The 25,899-nt window shown below is 36.5% G+C and overlaps 1 protein-coding gene across 9 annotated transcripts in view; it reads right to left on the reverse strand.

Moving 5' to 3' along the window:
• The window catches only part of PAM (peptidylglycine alpha-amidating monooxygenase), a 290,725-nt gene that overhangs the window by 227,708 nt on the left and 37,118 nt on the right, over nucleotides 1-25,899 (reverse strand). The window contains exon 1 of one of the 9 annotated variants that reach the window (XM_032275456.1): nucleotides 9,088-9,291. The exons of the other annotated variants lie outside the window; for them this stretch is intronic. The gene's annotated coding sequence lies outside the window, so the exon portion shown is untranslated. Of the gene's footprint in view, nucleotides 1-9,087; nucleotides 9,292-25,899 lie in introns of those variants that run through there. 9 annotated transcript variants of the gene reach the window in all.

The raw sequence follows: 25,899 nt of genomic DNA on the forward strand, positions 1-25,899 counted from the left end.
TGGGATTACAGGCGTGAGCCTCCGAGCTGGACCAGGATTAGTTAATAAATTGTGGTACAACTAAGTAGCTGCTAAAAGCCAAATAATTCAAATAATATTTAAGAGTATATAAAGCATGTTCACAGTAAATGAGAGAAAAAGAGGAAGAAAACAGCATATACAATATGATCTCATGTGTGAGAGTAAGAAACATGCGTCCCCATAGGAGCCTGGGCAAATACATACTAACATGCTAATATTGATGATTTCTGGGATAACTGAAATAGGAAATAGAAAGAGCAAGTTTGGCAGAGGGGAATGATCAAGAGTTTGGGACATATTATTTATAGGATGTTTATTAGATACCCCAAGCAGAAATATATTGTCTAGAGCTCATGAGACAGGTTCAAATCAGAATTATGAATTTGAAAACTGTCAGCATACAGATGGAATTTAAAGCCATGAGACTTTAATAAGAGAATAAGATCATGAAGAGAGTGAGTTTTAATAGAGAACAAAGTAGGACTGAACTTTAGGATGCACCAACTTTTAGAGTCAGGAAGATGATGAGCAAATGAGACTGGAAAGGACAGTGAGTTAGGCTGAAGGAAAACCAGATGAATGCGGCACTTTTTGGAGTACAGAAAAACTACCTGTCCCAAATGATGCTGAAAAGTCAAGTCAGAGGAGGACAGAGCACTGACCATTCTCTTGACCTGAAGTTATCTGTGATCCTGATGTGAGTGGCTTTGACGGAGAGGAGGGTTCCCAAAAATGAGTGCAGGAGCTGCCAAGAGAAAAAGAAATGGAAACAACATGCCCAGACCATACTTGAGCAGTTTTGCTATGAAAGGGAGCAAAGAAATGGAGCATTTGTACCAGTGTGGCATCATAGTCCTTGTGTTATCATCTTCCCTCTCCTACTATCATTAATGCAGAGAATGCCTTAATTCTCTGAGCCCAACACTGCTTTTGTGGCAAAGAATTAAGATGTATGTCCAGCAGTAAAACAGTAATTTTACACAGGCTGGCAGATGACTTAAACTATTGGATTAATATGAGAGTTAAACTCATGATTCAGATCATCAATAACATAAAACCTCAACTCAGGGTAAACACGTCTGAAAAATAACTGCTATCCAGTAATTACTGGCTGTCAGGAAGCATAAGTATAAATTTCTGGATGATTCACTGAAACCTTTCATTAAGAATGATCTTTTTCTTTTTTCCAGATCCCAAGTTTAAAAACCTCTAAACCCTACCTTTCTTTGACATTATTTCAAAGATGAAAATATCCCAAATATTGAAACTTTAAAGCAGATAACCAGTGCACTATCTACTATGATACAAAAATATATAGGCTGCAAACCAAATCTATAAAGGAGATTGTTATGGTGAAAACTACAGTGACTAGAAAATCAGCTACTCTTCCAACTTTCAACATTTTACTAAGTTTGGACAAATGGCAACCTATTGTTTCTGCACAACCAATCTTTCAACAATGGTTCAGCCTAATCAGAAAATCTCCATGGAGCTAACATGTTAGGATATAACACTAGATAACTATCAAGTCTGATATATACTCATTTTTGGCATAAGAACAACTCTTTAGGTTTCATTTAGAAAGCACAGGTTATTTCTAAATAGAATGCAAGGACTTCATTTTAAAAGTTTAGCAAGAGAGATAGAGAAATGGGGGGTCAGAGGATAAGCAGGATGCTGGAATAGCTATGGTGATGTCAAAGAAATGTAGGTAATGTTTTGGGGTGTTTAAGCTTGGATTCTAGCTAGGTGAAAAGGATGAACTGGTAATTTAATGCAGAAGGTTCAATGTATAAATATAGTAATCTATTTTACTCACCATACAATATCTGATAAAACACTCAAAAACATTTTCCCACTGCTGCTTCTTTACCTCCTCCTATTGCCCTAACACGATTCCAAAATCCCAACACAATCTCAGTGCTCTGATTCAGTTCTCTTTCTCCTAGTTTTAAATCTTTATTTTCTTGCTCTGTAACCAACAATTGTCCCTTCCTTCTGCCCATTCTCTCCTTTATTTTACCTACCTTCTCCTCATCAGAAGGAAATACTGTTAACTGCAGAAGCAAGGATCTGCCGTGGGGAAATGATGGGGAGGCCCCAGTGTGTAGTATGGTGTTTTACACTCAGTAGGGGTGCAATAAATAGGAGTTGGTTGCTTAAAACAGAAGTTATAGGGAGACTAAAGGAAGATGGAGGAACAAGAGTAAAGAGAAGGACTAGGTTTGGAAGAGTTAATTGTAAAGTCACTGTGTGGGGCAGTGCATGTGTGTGCATGTATACTGCATACATGGGTTTGTATAAGAAAGAGGGAAAAACACTTTCTGTGATAGAAAGAACACAAGAGAAAGATATGTGAGTTTTGCAGTCAGGCAAGTGGGATGGGGGTTGGGAAAGCATAGGGCAGAGATAAAAAGCTTAATGGAATAACCGCAGACCTGCCATCAAGTAAACACATCTGTTAATTTAGAATTTCAAGAAAAATATACTCTTGCACTGAATGCAAATAAAATGAATTTATTAAATTTCAACTGCAATTTGCTGCTTGGTAAAAATTACCAGGAAAATAAAGCAATCATAGTTATTAGGTGATAAGAGTTATCTTCCATATATATATGTGTGTGTATATATATATATATATATATATATATAGAGAGAGAGAGAGAGAGAGAGAGAGAGAGACAACAAAAGAAAGGAGATATATATATATATATGTATGTATGTATACATATATATATAGAGAGAGCTAAAGAAAGGAGATATTATATATATATACATACTTATATGTGTGTGTGTGTATATATATATATATATATAGAGAGAGAGAGAGAGAGAGAGACACTTTTAGCTTAAACTACTTGAGATCTGAGGTCACACTGTCCTTTGATTAATTCTGCATCGTACTGAGTGCACCCTCGCGCACAGGAGGGCATTCAATAGTAATTACTTGGATTGTATTCTGATTGAAGAGGACAGAACTGACCTTTGGCAATAAGGTAAACAATGCCACCTGACTCTTGTACTCTAATAATACAATTGGTAAATCATATTCCTCTGTCATTGTCTCTACTGAGACTCTTGGAAAGTTTTTAGCTTAAATTTCAGCATAAATTTATTATTGGAAGGTTTGAATTTATTAAAATCTTTGAGTTAGTGAGCTCATTTCCTTGCTTATAAATACTGAAGGGGACCTGATGGTCTCCAGTTGCCACCCCCTCATACACCCTTGGCATAGAGAAAAAGCACCTGAGAACAGTTCTATTTCCCAGCAATCCTGGGGCCAAATCCAGGAGGCAGTCTCCTGCCCCTGCCACAGACTCCTTAAGTTTTGTAAAATCATCTATGACAGTCAGACCGCATGCAACAGGTATGGAGCACAGTCCTTTCTAAGCTTTCTTACCTGGCTAGTCCCCAGTGCACTGATCATAGCAAACCCCCCCACCCCCACCCCGCCACAGAAGATGGCTAACATCTGTTCCTATGGCTTCATGCCCTTGAAGGTATTGCTGCTCGACCTTTCTTCTCTCTGTTTGCCCCAGATCACAAGATTTTGGCTACAGAAAGAACCCTTTATTTCCACTAATCCCCACTCCAAAGCAGACTGTTTTAGAGGAGTTAAGGGAAAAATTGTTCCAGTTATAGAATCTCATTTCAATAGCAGAAATGGGCAGAAATGGGGCATTCCACAAGTTAAACTAAAAGAACTTTCTTCATAAACAATTTCAATAATTGGATGTCTTTCTGCAAGTTTCACCCTCATTTAAAGATGGAAGTAAAATTAAAGCAACAATAAATTAAAGCAAAACAACTGAATCAGTGAGATTGAGAAAGATCACTGAGCCAAATGAGTAGCACTTGCAATGGTTCTCTGATCTGCAATGTCTTTGGCGCAATTATGACTTAGGCTAACTTTCTAGTTCCTTTGCTTACTTGCTGCATGACTTTACTCCCATCACGGGGAAAAATTCCCCCTGGAAATAAAACTCTGTACTGATTTTCAATGTAGTTGGTAAGAAATCAAGATCTTTGAAGTTTTTGATTTTGAAGTCTGCTTCTATTTTATCCACACCCACTGACAAGATTCACAACCTCAAAACTCTCATCTCCATTAGCTCCTTTATCTCTGATTTCTCTCAAAGATAAACTTTTAAGATAATTTTTAACAAAGTAAAAGGATTAGTAAAGCAACCTAGCCAGTTCAAAATGATTTAAAGATTAAACAGTCTCTTCCATCACAGAGAACGTAACAGCTCTGTGAGGTTTTTTTAAAAAGGCAAAATAGATTTCCTCTCTCTCTAATTTACTGTAGTTGTACAAAATATGCATTAAATTCAATATCCTGTATACTTTTTGAAAGTAATCAAATGTTTAGGGGTATTGGGTTTTGTTTTTATTTACGTGAGCACTTGCATTAGTATATATTATTGATACATTAAAAAAACTAAACATTGAAGTGACCTTACTACGTACATAAAGAAATAACTAAATGCATACTTTATTTATAGAAATATTTTGATATATTGCTATTTCGTTATTAAATTAAATAACTCGCTGATTTTAATTTTTAACTTGTCTCCTTTAATTATGGTATTTCAATTGACAAATCAATCTCATAATGGCATAAAATCAGATTTTTTAAATATAGAATCCTAAGGTTGCTGTATATTCTGGTATCAAAAAGAATCAATGCCAAAATAATTACTTCTTACAAAGAAATGTGCTTTCCACAAGCCATTGTCTAAGCAAGGGTCCTATGGTACTATTTAGTTTTTCTCCAGAAAATGATTCCAAAAATAAAAAAGAATATGAGTAGGAAAACAGTTGGTTTTCTTTCCATCTCCTTTTCTTCAGAGAACCATAGCAAAATGTAAATTTAGGCTGTCTAAAGCTAACATAATACGGTAGTGTCTCTTCTGCATCTTTGCCCCTAGTGTTTAGCAAAAGTTAAAATACACTTACTAGATATAAATTATTTTATGCTTCATGTGGATGGACCTATGTGCTATCATTTGGTTTCAATGTATGATTAACACAGGATGTGAAAAATAAAAGAAACTAGTTTTGCAGCTGTTGCCCTCACGTTTAAAGTTATTGATTAATGTAATATACTGTATCGTTCCTAGGAAACTGTATAGGGCATACCTGCCAGATTCATCTGCTAGGTCTTGTGATTCATAGGGCTTAATGCCAGATCCATGAACGACAGTGTTATTCAAAACTCAGGGTTACTAAATCTCACATTTGGTTCTCTAGTGGCCCAGGTATTACCCTTCTGCTTCTAAGGAAGCCCCAGCTGATTCACATAGGAGTTAACTAATGGAAATTTTGCAGTCCCAGATCAGTTTTGTTTAATTAACTTCATCTGATGTGAGCCTCTCAATAAAAATATTAAACTGAGAATAGTGTCACTTTTATGAGACTCCCATCTGTACCTAAGAGTTTTGAACATTTGAGTTGGTGAAACATTTCTTTCTAATCAGATTTTCCCACATTAATTATCTTGAGGCATTTTAATATCCTTAGGGATGATTACATCCACTGAATTGGGTCAAAGTTTCATAGTCTCTATTGGCAATTATTGGTTTAATTTATGATTTATCAGTAAAAATATCGGATTTGTGAATTTAATGTTAATTATGTCAGCCATGCATTTTGTTATTTCTATGGTGGATAGAATAATAGCCCCCAAAAGTATCTATGTCTTAATCCCCAGGGCCTGTGAATATGTTAATTTACATGGCCAAAAGGACTTTGCAGATGTGATTAAGAATCTTAAAATGGGGAGATTATCCTGGATTATCCAGGTGGGCCCAATCTAATTACAGGACTCTTCCAAAGTGGATAATTTTTCCTGGCTGCAGAGAACCAGGGAGAAGGTAAAGTGAAGATTCAGTCTGTAAAGATGGAAGGAGGTGGCAAGGAGCCACGGAATGCAGGCAGCCCTAGAAGCTGGAAAAGACAAGGAAATGAATTCTCCCCTAGAGCTTCCTCAAAGGAAATGTAGTTCTGCTGACACCTTGATCTTTCAGTCCACTGAGATTTGTGTCAGACTTGTAACCAAGAGGACAGTGAGATAATAAATTTGTACTTTTTAAGCCACCAAGTTGGTGGCAATTTGTTACAGACAACAATAGAAAACTAAGAGTTACTATGCTCCTTTCATCACTCTTGTAATGGGAGAGAAATCAGTTTAAAAGTTGGCTAGGAAAAAGTGCTCAACTCCAACTAGAGAGTATGCTGCTATGAAAATGAAAACCGGCCTGTGGAAGGGTGGGCACCAGGTGCCAATCAGCCCTGGCTCTGCCACTCAGTGAACACAGAAAACTCAGTAAAGCTCCTAACTAGTCCCTCACAACCTGAGCTTCTCCTACCACTGGACAAAATGTTTATTTCCAAGTCCACGTTCCCCATAGAACTTCTTCTAATTCTTTTGGATACTGGTTTGATTTAACTTCTTATCTTTCTAGTGAGACCCAAGGTGATCCTTTTTCTGCTGTATTTCATTCATCTCATCCTGGAAAAGTCCACAGACCTGGCATTTCCCGATTTCAGCAAAAACAAGTTTAAATATCTGTAAAATTTAAAGTATCCTTATTAGAGCATAAAAGTAAAGTAAAAACTTTCCTAAACCAATTTTAAAAATCACTGCCTAAAACTACTTGGAACTACTTCCTGATTCAAGCATGAAAGAAACTGTAATTTTTATAGGACATTCTTTATAGTGCTGCTCGTATCAATCAAGTCAACAGACGTGTATTTTCATAGATATTTTAAGTGTTCAAAACTGCAGAAATATGTATTTTTTTTTTTTTTTTTTTTTGAGACGGAGTTTCGCTCTTGTTACCCAGGCTGGAGTGCAATGGCGCGATCTCGGCTCACCGCAACCTCCGTCTCCTGGGTTCAGGCAATTCTCGTGCCTCAGCCTCCTGAGTAGCTGGGATTACAGGCACGCGCCACCATGCCCAGCTAATTTTTTGTATTTTTTTTTTTAGTAGAGACGGGGTTTCACCATGTTGACCAGGATGGTCTCGATCTCTTGACCTCGTGATCCACCCGCCTCGGCCTCCCAAAGTGCTGGGATTACAGGCTTGAGCCACCGCGCCCGGCCCAGAAATATTTTTTAGTTATTACTACAAAGAGTTAGTTATTCAAGAAATTAAATTATGTCACCCCAACATTAACATAGCAAAGAACAAAAACCTGATATAATTTAGCTTAGAATATATTAGTCTTGTTTCCAACATAAGCATTAGGTGAGCGTTTAAATGAAAGTATTTTAAACGGTATGGAAACAGGTTATATTGACTTACTTTCTTCAATGTTTAACCTCCTATAATCTAAATTAGGTATTATTATAATTTTTTTCTACTTTTTTGGAACTTTTTCTGATGGTGATTAACAAGGAAATTTTCAAACACAAACAAGATTAAGTATTCAAAATAGTGAAGAAATTAGTCAAAGCATTTAGCCTATTTTCAGGGCAGAAACAAATTCAAACACTAAGCATTATGGTATTTAAGATAAGACATATCCTTCACTTATAAGCAATTAAATTTAAATTTTTAAACAATGTTTCACCCTCGTTCACAACTGCACTTCTCACTGATTCTTTGTGGAAAGGTCAGTCATCAGTCCACTAACATATCTCATGCAGAAATAAAGCAAGTTAGACAGCAGGGTATATTTCAAAAGGCTTCAAAAAATACAAGAAACAAAATGCAAATTTTAGACATTTCTCTAGAGATGGACAGTCTAAACCATTTACCTGCCTGTCAGCAAAGCTATCTGCCTACCTTCCACACAGAACAAATGTTTCACCATATAAAGAAACGGGAGCCTTCCTCAGCCCATCCACACCACTTTTGTTCTTTTCTTTCTTGCAAAGCTATCTATTAATTAATTAGAAACTGCTTTTATCGACCAATTCCATTAAAATTAAGTATTATTTTTTGGTAGAGACAGGGTCTTGCTCGCTTTGTTGCTCAGGCTGGTCTCCTGGGCTCAAGTGATCCTCTCACCTCGGCCTCCTGAAGTGCTGGGATTAGAGGTGTGAGGCACCGTGCCTGGCCAAGGATTACATTCTTCACAGAACATACTGAATCGTCCCTTGAGGATCAAGAAGAAGAAAGAAACGCAAGACTAACCTTATGGGCGGAACTCTCAGAATGAGAAGATTCAGAAAAAGGCTGAAAGAGAGAAACTGGTCGTGTGTTTCATCATTTGTTGTTTATTAGTAAGGCATACTGTCAGAGAAAAACTGAAACAGCACTAACTTCTCAAGGAAAATATTCATGTACCACTGTTCTATCTGAATGTTATAAGGGGTTCTGCTATATTCTTTCCACAAAGCTGAACATAGCTAAATTATCCTTAAGAAGGATGGGTATACACTCAAGGAAAACTTTCATGAAGCACTAATTGCACTCATCACAGTAACAGGAGCATTATTATTACAATTAAATTGTGTGAGATACTGAAAAGCAATAAAAGTGTGGTATAACCATGGCATGATGATTATCAGTATACTTTGAACTTCATACATCTCCTTTCACCAACTAAGTCTTTGTACTACATGCTTTAATTTCTGTAACATACAAATTCTCAACTTAACGTGGCTCTTCTTTCTAATATCTTCCCATACCATCTTAGACATTTCAAATATTAATATTGTTTAAACTGGGTAAAATATATAAAATACCAATACATTTACAGACTTTTTAAAAAAATAGCTCTACTTGCCCCGTGACACTTGTCAAAATATTTTAAGGAAGTTACATATTTCAAATAGTTTGAAATAAAAAGCTGTTGTTTACCAGGGAGAGTAGCAGGCGTTACACTGTGCATTCAGCTTTCTTTATAAGCCTACCCCGCATGTGCCTGTACACACACACCTACGCACATACACACACACTTTAAGTACAAACTACAAATCTGTTTTAAGTAATTGACTGAAATGCTCCCATTCACTGTGATTTCAGTCAGTAGTATATCTTAGAAAGCAAGAAACCTGAGACAGAATAATAGAGGCATTTAGGAATTCTTCAATATGCAAAACAAGGCACTTACCTTCCATTGCTACAGACGTCTGAAATCACACTGGAAATCGAGCAACGAGAGAGAGGGGCTTTATTGCGGGGTGAATCATCCCCACGTAGATGCTCTGAACAACCCCTGTATGCATACTGACATCATCAGGAGAGACTTGGAGGCAGAGGATACTATGGTAACCAAGCAATGTGCTGGGAGACAGAAGCCTTTAATTGCTTTAACAACTTCCTGGGGCTCCAGCTACCAGGCTTGGATTTGCTAAGTAGGAAATGAAGGTTGTCACAGAGGCAGCGGGTGTGACACAGACAGAGCAAGAGGACTCGATGAATTCTGAATCTATTAATTGCGATGTGACTTTTTAATAACAAATATCTCTACACGATTCTATGAGCAGCATTCCTCTCACATCTGAAGCTCTGATGAAGGCACAGGTCAATAAATAGTGCTCCCAGGTAGCAACAGTCTAAGTATTCATATACAGTTTTCTCATTTAACAAGCATTAATATTATCACACTACAAACATCCTTATCCTTAATGGTGAATACTTGATTCCTTTTGAAAACAAAGCTCACATCTGTGCCTTTGGAGGTCAGCTTACTGATAACAATGAAAACTGATTCTATTTACTTCTCCATGAGGCGGCAGCTGTCCATTCCATTTATCTCCTAGCTTCGGTAAATCCTTGCCAATTCATCACTTATCCAGAAAACACCTCCAGCGAAATGCCTAATTATGACACCCAGACAAAATCGGAAGAGATCTGTTGACGACTATCACAGTTTTCTGGTTAAGTCTCTTCCATCACAGCCAGAATTACTTCTACTTCTAACAATCCCCCTAACCACACATAATTTAAATCTCCCTTTAAACTGCTTGACCTTCTCTGCATCTGTCACTCACATTCAGAGGAATACAGCCTATATCAAGTTTAAAGTAATTGCTTAAAATAACAATGTTTCAACATCAAACAAAGTCTATAATGAAATACCGCACTTATTAGATCAGATGCAACACTTTAATAAGTATATAATTTATCATCTGTACTATGAAAGCTATTGTTTTCCTCTCCAGGAATATTAAATTGACATGTTTTTAAACAATTCTGCAGTCTAATTTTGCTATTACAAATATGGTAATTGTAAAGATAAGCAAGTAACTTGGCAGGTCTTCTTTAAGATATTCATATCACAATAAAAAATGAAGGCTGTCATTCTGTATATTTAGATCTCAGCTATTTCAAAGAAACTACTATTATCTCTATTTCAATTTAGATGAAACTAAGCCTACCTTTTAATGTTTCCCTTGTGAGTAAATAGTGTGCAAATGTATGACAATAATACTGCTTACAAAAATAGTAAAACGGATTACAATAGCACCAATTTACAATCTGGGAAAATGCAGAAAATTTTAACTTAATTGATAAGTTAGGCTTTTCATTCCCGTACAGATTTTAAAAAATTCTGAAAGCAGAATAGTAAAGTCAGCCCTCACCAAAATATACAGTAATTCAGTTTTTCTAAATTTAGGTAAAGTGAAAAAGCTTTCCAAAAAAATGGAATTACTCCTACCCTTTCATTTATTCTTCCTGAGATCCTGAGTTTGAGAAGCAAAAACACAAAGTTTACTGTAAGTTAACAGTACAGAATTCTGTGTGTGTGTGTGTATATGCACCATTTTATATACGTGCATATATATATATATATATATATATATAAACACCGCTTTACCGTTGGACCGGTAATGGATAACTTCCAACACAATTACCTCTTCTTTTGATTCTCAAGGACAGCAAGAGACAGACTTTGTGAAGTACACACTCACATGAGGCCACCCACAGAAGCATGAGGTCCAGAGGTTAGGAACAGCTGGAGCAGGGCAAAACCTACCCAATAACAATACTGGCCCCATCAAACTCTGACATATTCTTGCTGGATAACAGTATACCTTCTTTTATTCAGACAAAAAGCACTTCTTTTCCAAGAGGATCCTAAGGCTTCAAAGACATCCAAACAATTGTATAAGTTCTAAAACTGAAAGAAAACAACAGTTAGAAGGGAAAATAGTGGGATGGGCACTGTGGCAAACACCTGTAATCCCATCACTTTGGGAGGCGGCCAGATTACGAAGTCAGGAGTTTGAGACCAGCCTGGCCAATATGGTGAAACTCCATCCCTACTACAAATACAAAAATTAGCCGGGCATGGTGGCACGTGCCTGTAGTTCCAGCTACTTGGGAGACTGAGGCAGGAGAATTGCTTGAACCCAGGAGGTGGAGATTGCAGTGAGCCACGATTGTACCAATGCACTCCAGCCTGGGCAACAGAGCCAGACTCCATCTCAGAAAAAAGAAAAAAAAAAAAAAAAGGAAAATACTCTTTCACAAGAAATAAACAAACCAGTAGTATTTCCTAAAGAAATAACTCTATTGATTATCAAAAGTATTATAAGTCTCATCTATCTCCCAGTCAGCCACCTTAAATTGATGTTTGGAGTTGAGCAAGACCGTGAAACTAACTTGTTTGTTAAACTAAGTAGTAAACTTGTTTCTTAAAATTCCCATGAATTCATCATGGCAAGTGCCAATTCAGAAATAAATGGGGGGTAAAGTACCACCTGTGAGGCGACATTTGGCCAGGATGGCTAAAGCCCTGAATAGTCAGCTACAGTGGCCATTCTGCTTGTTCTTCCATGTCACTTTTCTGAGGATAAGACAAAACACCCTTAATCCTAACTCAGTTTAGCCTCATAATCTAGGTTGAATTTCCTCCTAGTCCAGATGAGCAACAGTCACGGTTCCTCTGATCTTGAACACTTTTTCTAATTCCAGTTAAGATGTTCCAAGGACTGAAAAATGACAGTGGTATGTGGGACTCCATTATGAGCATTTGGGTTTCAATATGTTAATTAAAACAAATTCATACTGATTTAATGAAAAAGTATTCCAAGAACTTCTAATGGCAAAAGGGTTGCAACTCCTCATCACGCTTAAATCCAGTTAGCAGCCGAATTTTACTGATCCATCTCTTCCTGTTCCAGTCTCACCACGGCCCCTCTAGCTTAGGTCTTCTTTATCAGGCATCTCATAATGTTCTGGCTTCCCTGACTTCAGTGTCTCACCCCTTTAATAATTCTATGCATCACTTTGTCCTTGATGTGTCTTTATAAAACACTGACTTGACCAGGTCACCACCAAACTCCAAAACTCTAAACGGCTCCCCTTGTGAACCGCTGAATCAAGTGCACATTTCACTGTTTCAGTGTGAGCCCATCTTTACCAGGCAGACCTCCGGATACTTTAAGCAACATCTAATTAGACAATCTGATGCACACATATGTCCCCATACTTTCGCTTCTCAGGCCTGTGCTCTTACTGTTTCCTTCTTCTGGAATTCCACATCAACCTCCCCTTCCCCCCTGTAATCCCGCAATTCTGTTTCTCCTCCCTACCAATGCAAATCCTATCAGCTCTTCAAGACCCATCTCTTCCATCAGAAATCAGTTCCCTCTCAGAATTTTCAGTGTTCTTAACCCTGATAACTGCACTTAAAACATTCTTTTGCATAGTTATTTATCAAGTTGCTTATTCACCTACTTTGTTTAATCTTCTGAAAGGTAGACACAAAGTCAGTATTCACCTCTTATTCCATACATAGCAACATGTCTTGCATTTGGCATTCCTCAATAAATACTTATTCAATAAATAAACCCAAAATTTATTATATCCTAAATTTTCCAAGGTGCTTAAAATTCAATTTTCTTAATCTTTTAAACAATCCAGTGTGGTTGGGAAAGGTAGAAATCAAAATTTCACTATTAGAAATGAAAAAAAAAAAAAAGCAGAGGCTCAAAATGATTCTGTGGTTTCTCCTGTGTCACATGGCTTCTAGATTCCCTGATGTCCCAATCTGTTCCTCACTTGACATCTATTGCTTCTCATCACAGCCAGAGAGCAGGTGCACTCCCATTCCATCACAGTGAACCCACCGTTTCTAAAGAATTAAGGCTGGAATGGCCTGAATTTTTCTTCCTTACTCATGTCCTATGGCATCATTACTCACCTCATCCTAACCTTCTCGGGGCAACTTATGAGGGCTGGGAGAAACATCTCCTGTTACCCATTTCTCTTACCTATACTTAGCAACCATTTTATCCTACTCAAAGGAAAAAAAATACCTTGTCTGACTGCTTTGTTGAGTCAAGTCAAGTACTTTCTTTCTTTCCTTCTTTTTTTTTTTGGCACAGGGTCTCTCTCTGTTGCCCAGGCTGGAATGCAATGGCACAATCACAACTCACTGCATCTCAGCTTCCCTGGCTTAAGCAGGCCTCCTACTTCAGGTTTTCAGTAGCTGGGACTACTGGCATGCACCACCACACCCAGCAACTTTTAATTTTTTTGTGTGTGTAGAGATGGGGTCTCACTATGTTGCTGAGGCTAGCGTCCATGACTTTTCTAAACGTCACTTCCTCATTTTCAAAAAGGGAAGAACAATAGTACTATTTCATATTGTAGTTTTGAAGATAAAGGTAATGCATAAAGTACTGGCACATCACAAACACTCCGTAAACAGCAGTTATCATCATTATTAATAATAAACAAAACCACAGATAATCAGATGATAGCCCTTCTTTGAGAGTCTTCATCTGTATTCTGGAACAGTATTGTAACTGGTTGATGAAGAAGAAGTAGAAATTGGCCAAGAAAGGACCTTTAAGAGCTTGAGTAATTAAGTGGGGCCTCAGTGTTTTTAATATTTAAAATGAGGATGCTGATCTGCTCCAATACAACATGCTATACGCTATGAAAGTGTTCTACAGCAGTTCTTTGATCTCTCCCGCACAAATATCTGCCCTCTTCTGCAGCCAAACCCAGCACAGTGCCCAACGTATAGGTCCTTTTCTCAGTTCATGTAATAGACTGAAGCTATTCAAAGTTTTATCCTTAAAGAATTTTAATTTCACTAACATTTGAAGTTCCAGAACTACATCTTCATACTAGCTCTGAACTCACCCAAGAGTCGATTAACTTTAATATTTTCCCAAACTAAACACAAATTATAAAGCCTTCAATGTTTTGAATCTAAAAAGCAAAGGAATTATATACATAATGGCTTACTCTAATACCAAAAATTTATTTCAACGTTTCATGATTCTAATTTTGATTATAAGTCCCAGAGGAAGAGCTGGATTAGTTCTAACACACTTTTTCTAAAGAAGCTAGTTTAAGATAAGTTCCCATTTTCGTCTCTCAATTAGCAGAGTTTAAAATACCTTTTCCCTAGGATACAAATAAAGAAGTTTGAGGGAAATGTAGAGCATTTATGTGAATCTAACCGTAGATATTGTTTTTGTGAAATAAAAGGAAGCATAAGAGGGGTTAAGGACGATGCCTGCAGCCTAAGAAGACCAGCAGAGCCAAAAAGGTCTGACAGCAGGATGTGGGTTATAATGCTTCTGGAGGAAGCAAGGGTTTTGCAAAGGGCATTCGGGCGGGACTGTGTTTGGATTTAAATTAATCAACCAGTCAGCTCCATAGTGCTACAATTCCTTCTGTTTAACTGATTAAGGCACATTTACTGGCAGTTCCCAAATGATGTCAATAGCTTCTAAAAGGTCAAATGCAGCCACATATACCAAATGTCCTAGAATAAAAAGCATCAATAATTACTTCCCTATGATCTGTGAGATGTGAATTATCCCATTTGAATCAAATGCCCTGATTTTCTTCTTTTCTCATAAGCTGAAACATAATTTATATGTTTTAATGACATAAATTATAAGAAAACCTCTTTTATTTTATTCAATGTCTGGTTAAAACAATATAAATAGCTCAGCTTCAGTATCATGTGGTGAGGAGAGGTGGAACCCTTCAGTCAATAAAGATCAAGTTAAATATAACAACTTGTTATAGTAAGCAAGTTAGAACCAAAGCAATGCTATTAACACAAGCTCACAAAAAGAAAGCTACAGCTGTAACCATTGTCAAGTAAGAAATGCTCAGAAAACAGCAAGTATATAAAAATATATACACAAATATTTTCCAAGCCATGTGGAAAATTCCATCTGGGTTCAAAACTGGATTCTAGCCCTTTGGGAGTTTCTTTAAAATCTGATGTTTCATTGTTTTTCCCAAGCAATAGGGGATTTAATGCATTCTTGTAAAATATTCATCACACGTGTCTTGGGCGCTAAGTCTAAAAGGAAAAGGGAATAGAAGAGAAGCCCGGGATACTACAGTACCAAATGATCAGGACCCGCTCTTGTCTGTCTGTGTCCAGACCAGGGACTCAAAGGCAGTTCCAAGAACTCATCACAGCCCCCTGCCTCCCATTAATGTCTCTGACCTTCAGTTGTGAAAAAAGAAGGAAAGCTGCACAGTTTTTTAGAGCACAGCATGGGACCTAAATCCCAGCTCTGTCACTTCCAATCTCTGTGATCTTGGGCGAGCTACTTAACCTCCCTGGGCCTCACTTTTGTCACCTATAAGATAAAAAACAATGACATCTTTAAAGGTTGTTGAGAGCACCTCTAAGAGCCAGGCAAGGCCACTGCTCTTAGAGAACTTGTATTTTAGAATGAGAGGTAAAACAAGGAACAATGAAAGAAAGAAATTACAATTTTGTATACATGCAAAAGGGCTCTGAAGAACCATAACACAGGATGATTGGATAGGAGACTGACTAGATGGGGGGATGATTGAGACACAGTTGTCAGAGAAATCCCAGTCTCAGAAGAAATGACATCTGAATAAGGGAAAGGAGCCAGATGCATAAAAATCGAAGGATAAAGGCTTCCAGGCATGGAAAGCAGTGAGAATAAAGGTCCCAAGACAGAAATGAGCTTAGAATGTTTAAGGAATATAAGGAAGCCCAGCGTGGCTGGAGGACAGTGAATAGTGAGCACAATAATTTTAGATACCCATTAGACAATGAAATAAAGGAGCCAGCTAATAAATGAATGCATGAATGAAGCTTGTGGTAGAATAAAGGGCTGGATATGTAAATTTGGGATTCATCTACTTAACATAAACCTCTGTAAAGCATTCAATACAGTGTCCAGATATTTTTGCAGATAACCAATCTTTCCATCCTCACCTTTCCAAGTACCTGAATTGATATTTGCATTAAGGAGGCTGTCAGCAAAATAGAAAGAAGAGAAAAGATGGGTAGAATTGAATTAGCTCTGAGAATGCAAATACATTTCATGTTAAATGCCAACTTCTATGAAATAGTCGGGATTCCCTTGTGTTCTGTGTGGAGATGGATTCTGAGGCCATATAGGAGTGTGTTCCCTTATACACAACATGTTAAACATGATAGATTTCTAAGGCTCTGGAACTGGCAGTTTTTGCTCCTTACCAGTTTCATTTTGGTACTTCTTTCTCAAAATAATAGTATAAATTCAACACCATTACTATGCCTATGCTATAGTTAAGAAATATGTGGCTGGAATAGAATAATATTTGCCCAAAGGGATCAGCCTTGAAATAATTAAAACTAATTGCACATATCCCACTCTGGAGACCATGCTCCCACCCAATGCATTATGCATGAAAATTTGCAAAAATAAGCTCCTTTTTTGTATCCCCCTAGCCACAGTTTAAGGGTCTTTTCACCTGAGCCTGGCGTCTGGATGGGGAATGGAATGTCTTGTACAATCATCACTCAGTTCTGGCATGTTTTCTGGTTTCTAAATACACATGTTGCATTGTGAAGCAAGCATCCAGGCACTATTCTTTTCTGTGCTGACGTTAGTGCAAAACATCCTATTTGTTAAAATGCCAAATCATATGTGATTTAGTGATTAAGTAATCTTGAAAGCAAGCTGACGTAATTTTAGCAACTGTCAGAATTCCAGGTTATTTTAGCAATGGTTGCATCACCTACCCTACTCTTCCATTGATTACCTCTTATCTAGCTGCTTTTAAAAACAAACACACACATTTTCTCAAACGAAGTTATTGATGTTGCTGTGCTACTTCATCCACACAACCGCAGATTCATGTACATTAATGAACAGGAATTTTTAGTAATTTCATACTAAGCAATAGGAATTTTAATTTTAAGGATTCTAGGACAGTGAGAAGTAAAAACTCATACAAGTTTTAGACAAAACACGATACAGACAGAAAAGCTTTAAATCCAGAATTACCTTCTTTTTCCTTCACCCACCATGCTTTCCTTCCTACCTATTTTCTGTGTGAGGGCTTCATAACAGAAAATAATGTATGCCTACACTACATTGATTTGATTCCAGCAAACTAACCAGAATTGGAATTTTTATTAGCAAGAGCCATTGGCAAGAACAATAATACACTATACCTATCAGTGGTTAGTTTTATTCATGAACCCATGCTGGGTGAAGAAAAAAAGAAGTAAAGCTAACTTCAAAGCATTACTGAAAGATGATTAAATCTCTAGCCACAAATGAGAACCACAAGCTACTTTGATGTGGGAGAATTTTTAGTGCCTAAATTTAAAGAAAAGACATCTATTATACAAGTTTAACCATTAAAAAAATTTAATAATATACTTCCTTCACATGCTGAAAACCAGTAATTGCCTAAGGGAATAAGTAAAATCAGAACTCAACTTCTGAAATTATGCCTTAAATGCAAAGCTCACAAACAATATTCCTCCCTCATCATATAGTTCAGTGGCAAAATGCCTGCTCTAATATGTACAGTACAAGAAATAGGACTCTTCACATTGTCGTTGTCTCACATCACCTGTACCACAAGGTACTTTGGGCACTGATCTAGCTGCCTGCACATCTTTATCTCAAAAATTCCACTAAGTTCAAATTTGAGTGTTATTCAATGTGATACACAATTACAAAGACTCTGGTTCTATAAAAAACTCTTGTGCCAATACTTAATTTGAAACTAAAATGTGGCACATATACACCATGGAATATTATGCAGCCATCAAAAACGATGAGTTTGGGTCCTTTGTAGGGACATGGATGAACCTGGAAACCATCATTCTCAGCAAACTGACAGAAGACCAGAAGATCAAACATCGCATGTTCTCACTCATAGGCGGGTGTTAAACAATGAGAACACATGGACACAGGGAGGGGAGCACTACACACTGGGGTCAGTTGGGGGGAAATAGGGGAGGGACCGTGGGGGGTGGGAAGCTGGGGAGAGATAGCAAGGGGAGAAATGCCAGATGTAGGTGATGGGGAGGAAGGCAGCAAATCACACTGCCACGTGTGTTCCTATGCAACAATTTTGCATGTTCTTCACATGTACCCCAAAACCTAAAATGCAATAAAATAAATAAATGGGAAAAAAAAAAAAAAAGAAACTAATGTTGGCAATGATCTGAAATTGTTAACCCTGGGGCCCTAAGCAATCTCTGTCATTACATATAGTATATGTCATGGTCTATTTTCACAGAAAATTTGAAAATTATTCTTTATTATGTACAATTCTTAAAGTTTGTATAAAAATAGGCCATGGAATATACTGTATAAATTTCGAGAGAAAATGAAAATTACTAAAGAAAAAAATGAGTGGCTTGAAATGTGTTATTATTATTATTATTATTATTATTGGTAACGATGACCTAACCATACAGGAAAAGGGAAAGGCTAATACCATTTACTTTACATGGTTTCTAACATGTAAATACATTTGAACTGGTTTATTTTTTAAAAGTATTTGTATTTAGCAATCTGATTATACATAAATATTCTTTAAAACTAAATGCTGGAATATTGTCAATTTTTCTGTTCTCTCTCCTACCAAATTGACACATCTCTATCAACAATTATTTGGAAAAATATTCAAGGCAGTCTCAAATAAATTACTGTGCTTCATTATGCAAAATGAAAATGCAACCTTAAAAAATATTCTGCCTGACTTTCAGTTCTGTATCCTGCTACAGCAGGTCAAAAGCCATTAGCCACCTGCTGAAAACACATACTAGGGAATATGATGTCCTTCAAAATTATTTTGCATAAGGTATTTTCAAAGCAAAATGGTTGAGGTTATATTCTAAGTGTTCATAAATGTGATGGCTCAGAAACACACTCACCATGATGTTTTATTTTAAAAATACTATTTAATATTTGTCATATGATTTAGAGCATTCACACTGGATTTTTAAAAGCACCATATCTATTATGAGGGAAATGGAAGTTACAGAAGATACATAAAATAATCAACCCGTTCAATACTATATGGCTGTTGTTGTCCCTTTTTTCAATAAAAATAGGAGACTCATTATTATTCTTGGGATTCTTAGGACAGTCTCTTATGCCAGTAGTCTTCTGAAGAATGACCCAACAGTCCTTTGGTATTTTTTGAGATATTCTATAAGTCTCTTTGCACAGAAGAAGCAAAACACCATATTCAAAATAATTCACAACTCATTTTGAAACTTGGCAAGGAAGCACATGGCTCTCTGTCATTACTCTACTATTAGGTTCCATTAGCAATTATTAGATAAATGGTCATTTAGCACGTTGTACAACCAGGTATGAGGTAAGTGTTAGATACACCTTAATGCATTCAATCCTTGTAACAACTTTATGATAAAGGTAGTATCTATTGCCATTTTTAAAATAAGGAAACCAAGCTACAAAGAGATTAAGTAGCTTGCTCATAGTTATATAGATAGAAGATGACTATTTCAGAAAGGGAAATTTATAACTTCCCTCATGTAAGATGAGGTAATGTGAGGTCCTGAATGTGATGAGCAACCAAAAGAAAGAAAATGAAAAAGGCCAACTACAAAGAGAGTCGAATGAAAGGACTGAATGGAAAGAAATGCTTTCTCTTTCACAGTTTTCTCTAATCTTATTTGGCTGACTGTGGTGCTTAAAAAATGACAATAAACAGGTAACAGAATTGCAACCAGTTTGCAAGAGCAAAAATGACTCTCACCAGACTTAAACACTAGGAAGATCAGTTTTTCTTGCCTTATCTAAAAGGTGAATTTCTACTGTGTGGAACTGCAAATATCCAATCTCATTGCCCAAACTCTTGAATGACATCTGGGAAATATATAAACATTTTGGTACCATGTCAGATTCCCTGGCTGCAGAGGAACAGATTGATCTCTGAGTCCTAGACTATTCACTGATAAACCTGGTTCCTAACATGGATTGTGGTGACCTTTGGAGACTGACTTCATGAAGGTCCCATGGAGTCTACAGACTATTAGCTACAGAGGGTCCAGCTCTAGTGGTTTTGCCCTCATTTACTTGAACAAGTATAAACTGGTTTGTAAGATACCTCATATTAGCTCCTGATACAAATGTCCAGTGCCTCTTCCAAGTGCCCTGATCCAAAAATCTGATAACAGATCATGGGAGGTTTTGCTGATGCCAGTGGATATTTAGATTTGTTTGATCATTTAGAGGCCTTTAAACAAAATATCACAGGCTCTAAATCTTCAAGCATAAACTAAATAAAATAACTCATGGTTAATAAACTATGAACTCCAACAGAATGTGTCTGACAAAATGGAAATTGTAAAACATTTGAGGAAAAAATACACTAAACTCTCTGATAATTAGGTTGGAGAAGATTCCCTTTTCCATACCCAAAACAAAGGCATGTAAATCTCTGCTTTAACTGAAGAGAGTTGCCACTTATTTTATGGCTGAAGACCAAATTATACATATTTTTGTGACTTTCAGCAAGGATCAAAGTCAATCACTATATTTTCTCTCAAATCAATAACACGGCAGCAGCACAAATATGTATGTTCCTCATCCCTTTCACGGTGAGTTTTTAATTTTGGTTTTCCCTCTCAGAGCAGCTAAGATTTCTTCATTTGTCAAAAGGGTAGCCATTAAGAAAGTCATTTAGTTAATAAACAAGGAAATTAGCTAGCCTGATACAAAACAGATAGTAATAACACTAACAGCAATCTGTACACACAAATTAAAGCAGTGAGAGTTGCTCTCATAAGCACTTTTAAACTGTTAGTGGTACTCCAAAAACAGCATCACCAGTATTAGAGGTTAGACAGCAGTTTAAAACGTTTCTTCCTGTCTCATTTGGTTCCTGCAAAAATCTCAATAAGTGTTTGACTTTGACCTAAGGAAAGACAGCAGCAAAAAAAGGAAACAAGAAGTATCAGAGCAGGATAACTCATCTCCCATTCCAAGCACTTTTCCTTTTCTTTTATTTTGAGACAGGGTCTCAATTTGTTGCCCTGGCTGGAGTGCAGTGGTGCCATCATGGCCCACTACAGCCTCAACCTCCCCCTTCAAGTGATTCTTCTGCCTCAACCCCTCAACTAGCTGGGAGTACTGGAGCACAGCACCACTCTGGCTAATTTTTGTATTTTTTGTAGAGACAGGGTTTCCCTATTTTGATCAGGCTGGTCTCCAGCTCCTGGACACAAGTGATCCATCTGCCTGCCTCAGCCTCCCAAAGTGCTAAGATTACAGGTGTGAGCCACCGCGCCTGGCCCTAAGCATTTTCCTGCATCTCCTTTTGTCACTCTTTGGAGCAACGAGCTAATGCTTGTTTCAGTTTGAGGAAAGCCAAATAACCTAAGTAAACAACACAACGGACACAGGACTTGTGAATCTCATGAAAGACGATGCCAGATTTTAAATTCCAGTCATCACACAAAAAAATTCGCATCAGAATGTTCATAGCCACAGGTAAATCTTCTATATTTTTTAAGCTGATTGATAATCTCTATTTAATTTATACGTGTTTATACATGTGATAATTTTTTGGTGTTGGAATCAGCATAAATATAAATATCATTATTTCATGTTAAATCAAAATATCTTCAGGTTTCTACAAAAATTAAATCTTTTTCTTTTTCACCTAACCTTCTGTGGTATAAAAATTAAATCCTTCTTAATATAGAATAGGAAGAATCCGCTAATTGAAGAATGCTCATTTCTTCTTTCTGATTAAAAAAGGAATGAAAAAAATCTTCCTCATCTAGTCACTTCTTATAAAATGCTTGAAATGCCTTGTTTACCACTGGCTTTAATAATTCCTCCCATCGGTTGGTAGAAAATGTATCTAAATCAGTATGAACCTACTTATGTGGATTTCTTTCAGGAAAACAGCTTGCCACCTGCCAAAATCATACCTCCACTCCAGGCTATGGCCATTCCCAGCCTCCCTCCTTCACCTCAGTGGGACCTTGTCATCCTGATCAGCACAGCATTATGCTGAACTCCCAAGATAAGAGAATCAGAAGATAACCAATAACAGGTATTCATGTTTAAACTATCATTAAAATAGTTTTATAAAATAGAAAGCCAGAGTCTCAAGGGAGTAGCTGCCCAAGAATAAATAAATCACCTCAAGTATAATATAAATTCAAAAGTGTTAAATAAGTAATAAATTGTACTTAAATTTACCAAAAAAGAGATCAGTAGTTATATAAATATGGTCAATATATTTTTTTAAAATATGCATTTAATTTGTTAAACCAAAAATACTCAGATAAATATAGCATAATATATTCAATATATATTTCACATAAAGCTGACTTTAAACATTTTTTATTCTAAGTATAAAGTAATCTTCTCTTAGTATAATCACTACAAATTGATAAATTAATTGTTTATATAAACAGGATAAAATACTTGCTATGATTACTTAAAGCATTTAATATTTTCAATATTGTTTTAAAATATTTTACTGGTTCAGTTTCTTAAATAACCAGAGATATTTCTACATTGCTGCTTGTCTGGGCTTTGAAACAAAACCAGTACTTAAAATGCTGCATTTAACCAATAGCTGTTTTAGTTAAATACATTCTAATAGTTCCAAAATTTAAAAAATTTCCACTGAGAAGTGTTTTTGGTTGTTGTTGTTTTGAGATAGTGTCTCACTCTGTCACCTAGGCTGGAGAGCAATGGTGCAAATCAGGCTCACTGCAGCCTCCACCTCCCAGGCTCAAGCAATCCTCCCACCTCAGCCTCCGAAGTAGCTGGAACCACAGGTATATACCACCATGTCCAGCTAACTTCTTAAAATTTTTTTGAAGAGAAAGGGCCCTCCCTATGTTGCCCAATCTGCTCCCAAACTCCTGCGCTCAAGGAATCCTCCAAATCTCCCAAAGTGCAGGGGTTATAAACATTAGTCACTGCGCCCAGCCCACTTACAAGAAGTCTTTGATTTAAACATCAGAAATGGAAAAGCCTCTGCACCTTGGACTTAATTTATGTGGAGAGAATTTTAAAAGCAAAGAATCTTAGGTATTCTATAAAAAATTCACACATTCAGAGAGGGTATCTTACATAATTTTTAAGGAAGAAAGGAAATAGTGGACTAAAACATTATTTTAGCAGAGAATGTTCTGTTCCTGTTAGGCTCAAGATTATTAACCAACCAGGATGCCAAAGGGGAGATTTTTTAGAGGAATAAAAAAAATTATTCCAACGTTACCTGATCAACACTAGACTCCACTAGAAAACACTCTGAACTTACGTGCTACTGCATGACCTAATACTTTTGTGTCAGTTTTTGTGTGTGTGTGGCTGCAGAAAGCACATTTCCTGCTCATGATCAAAGTGTCAGTCAGTAAGAGACCACCATGGCTATGGTAGGAACCTCAAAAACTGAAGCTGTATTCTGATTTGTAAGAAAACCAACAGCAAGCATGTGTTACAAACTCTTCACTTGACGAAATGATGGTTTGCAGGGTTCCTTCAAATAGGGAACACTTCGAATGTGCTGAGAATAGATTCCATATTACAAATAATAATTTGTCATCAGCCTTTCACGTAATTAAACTGCCCTTATTCCAACTCTTCACAATGCCAGTCAGTGGCAAATGGGTTACTGTGCATTATGTTTTTGAAAGCTCAAAAGAGTGCACACAAAGTGCCCAAAGGCAAGCAAAAAGACCTTAAGAGTCAATTGCTTGGTAAATAGATAAAGAAGAGAAAAGCTTATGTAATTGCTACATGTTTTCTATACAAATACATGCATTTCCTGGAACTTGGTAAATGTTTGTTTTGAAAGTAATCTTCACAGTCTTTCCCCATGTTGTTTATCAGTACTGGATTGGGGAGCAGTTTGGATAATAAAGATTTAATTTACCTTTAATATTTTTCTCAACAATATTTTAGATTACTTTTGTCGCTTCCTATTCCCTCCAACATACAAACTCACATATACACACACATTAATGTTAACCTTCATATGTCTAAAGTGAATTTCCTAAATTCCAAACAACCACCAAAAACTAAATGGCTCTAATCTCCATTCATGAAGAAAAGGATCAAAGAGTTGCCCAAACACTGCTGTAAAGAACACAAATCTACACAATAGCCCATTTTAAATGATCACCCTTCTTAGTATGGGTACCACTTCTCTCAATGTTTCTATATTGCTCAGTAAAAAGGACAGCTGGTATCGTTTCAACAATATTTGGAGTAATGAAGCAGATCTAAACTGAAATGTTCCCTATAGCTGTACTTTCCGTTAAGAATTGCCCACCCTGTCCTAGATAAAACCCTAGAAAGAAGCTATGTGAAGCTACCTGGTTTATCTATTATAAGACTAAATACAGCCAAATAAGTCACAGGATTTCAGCCCAAGGTTGAAAGAAGGAAATTTACTACAGTATACTTATCTTGCACTCAGAAACAAACCCAAAATAAGTTAGCTATCTAAGCAGGTTTTTGGTTTGGATTTTACATTTATTTTATTTTTTTCTTCAGTAACACTTGGCAAAATATTGAAAAGAGGAGAATCTGCTGGAGAAAAAGTCATTGCAAAAGAAACAACATACAACTGGGTTAATGTCTTTAACACATAAATAAGTCTTACAAATATAAAGGAAAAGAGGAATACATTAACAGAGTAACCACATGTAGAAGTAAAAATAATACAAAAATCCTCAATAATAATATAAAAAATGTTCAAGTTATCAATCCAAATTATAATGTATTCTTGAATTGGCCATTAAAAAAAAAGAAAATGAATTTCAGGGTGGGAAATGGGTGTTCTCATACAGATTGCCACAGAAATATAAACTGTCACATGGCCTCTCTAAAGAACAATTTGGCATATATGTTTCAAACACATAAAAATATCCACCCTTTTACTTAATTTTACTGCTAGAAATTTATTTTGAGAAAGTAGAGATAGGAAAAAATCTAAAACTATTTTCATCAGAGTGTCATTTATAACAGCAAAAACAAATTTCTAAGATCCCAATAACAGAGGACTGATGTAGGCATAAAATAAAATGTAATGCAGCTACTTAGAATGCAACTGTAAAAGAACATTTAGTGACACGAGAAAATGTTCACTATCTAATGCTCAGTGAAAAACATGTTCAGTTACCTTAATTTTATGTCTTACAGTTTTGTATCTGTTTGTATATGTGCATATATGCATGAACAGAACAGCAGAATGGCTGACACCTAAACAAATGATGTCAGTGCTTATCTCTGGGTAGTAAAATAATGGGTAATTTAAAAAATATTGTCTTCTATGTGCTTATGTTTTTTGGCATTTGCCGATTTCTCATAATAAACAAGTGTAATTCCAGAAAACAATGGGGGAAATATAATTTCTCAGAAAAATAAAATTATGTGACTTCTTATATGTCATACTCAGTTTCTGATAACTAAATAGCACTGCTGAGAATAATGAAAATAGTGTTTCTGTAAAAGGCTAAAATTGATTCCATGCCCAGAGAAATGGAGAGGCATCTCTTCTCCACCTGGCAAAAATACCTCTATCTAACCTAATACCATATGAAGCAGCTCTGTCTAACCTAATACCACACTATTAGGCTAGGTTTCTCATCTTATCACTAGAATCTATTCCCAGGATAATAGTCAAATCATCCTCATAAGAACTACAAGCTTAATGAAAGCTA

The sequence above is a fragment of the Sapajus apella genome, unplaced genomic scaffold (assembly GCF_009761245.1).
Source record: "Sapajus apella isolate SASKATOON/1434 unplaced genomic scaffold, GSC_monkey_1.0 scaffold1, whole genome shotgun sequence".
Lineage (NCBI taxonomy): Eukaryota > Metazoa > Chordata > Mammalia > Primates > Cebidae > Sapajus > Sapajus apella.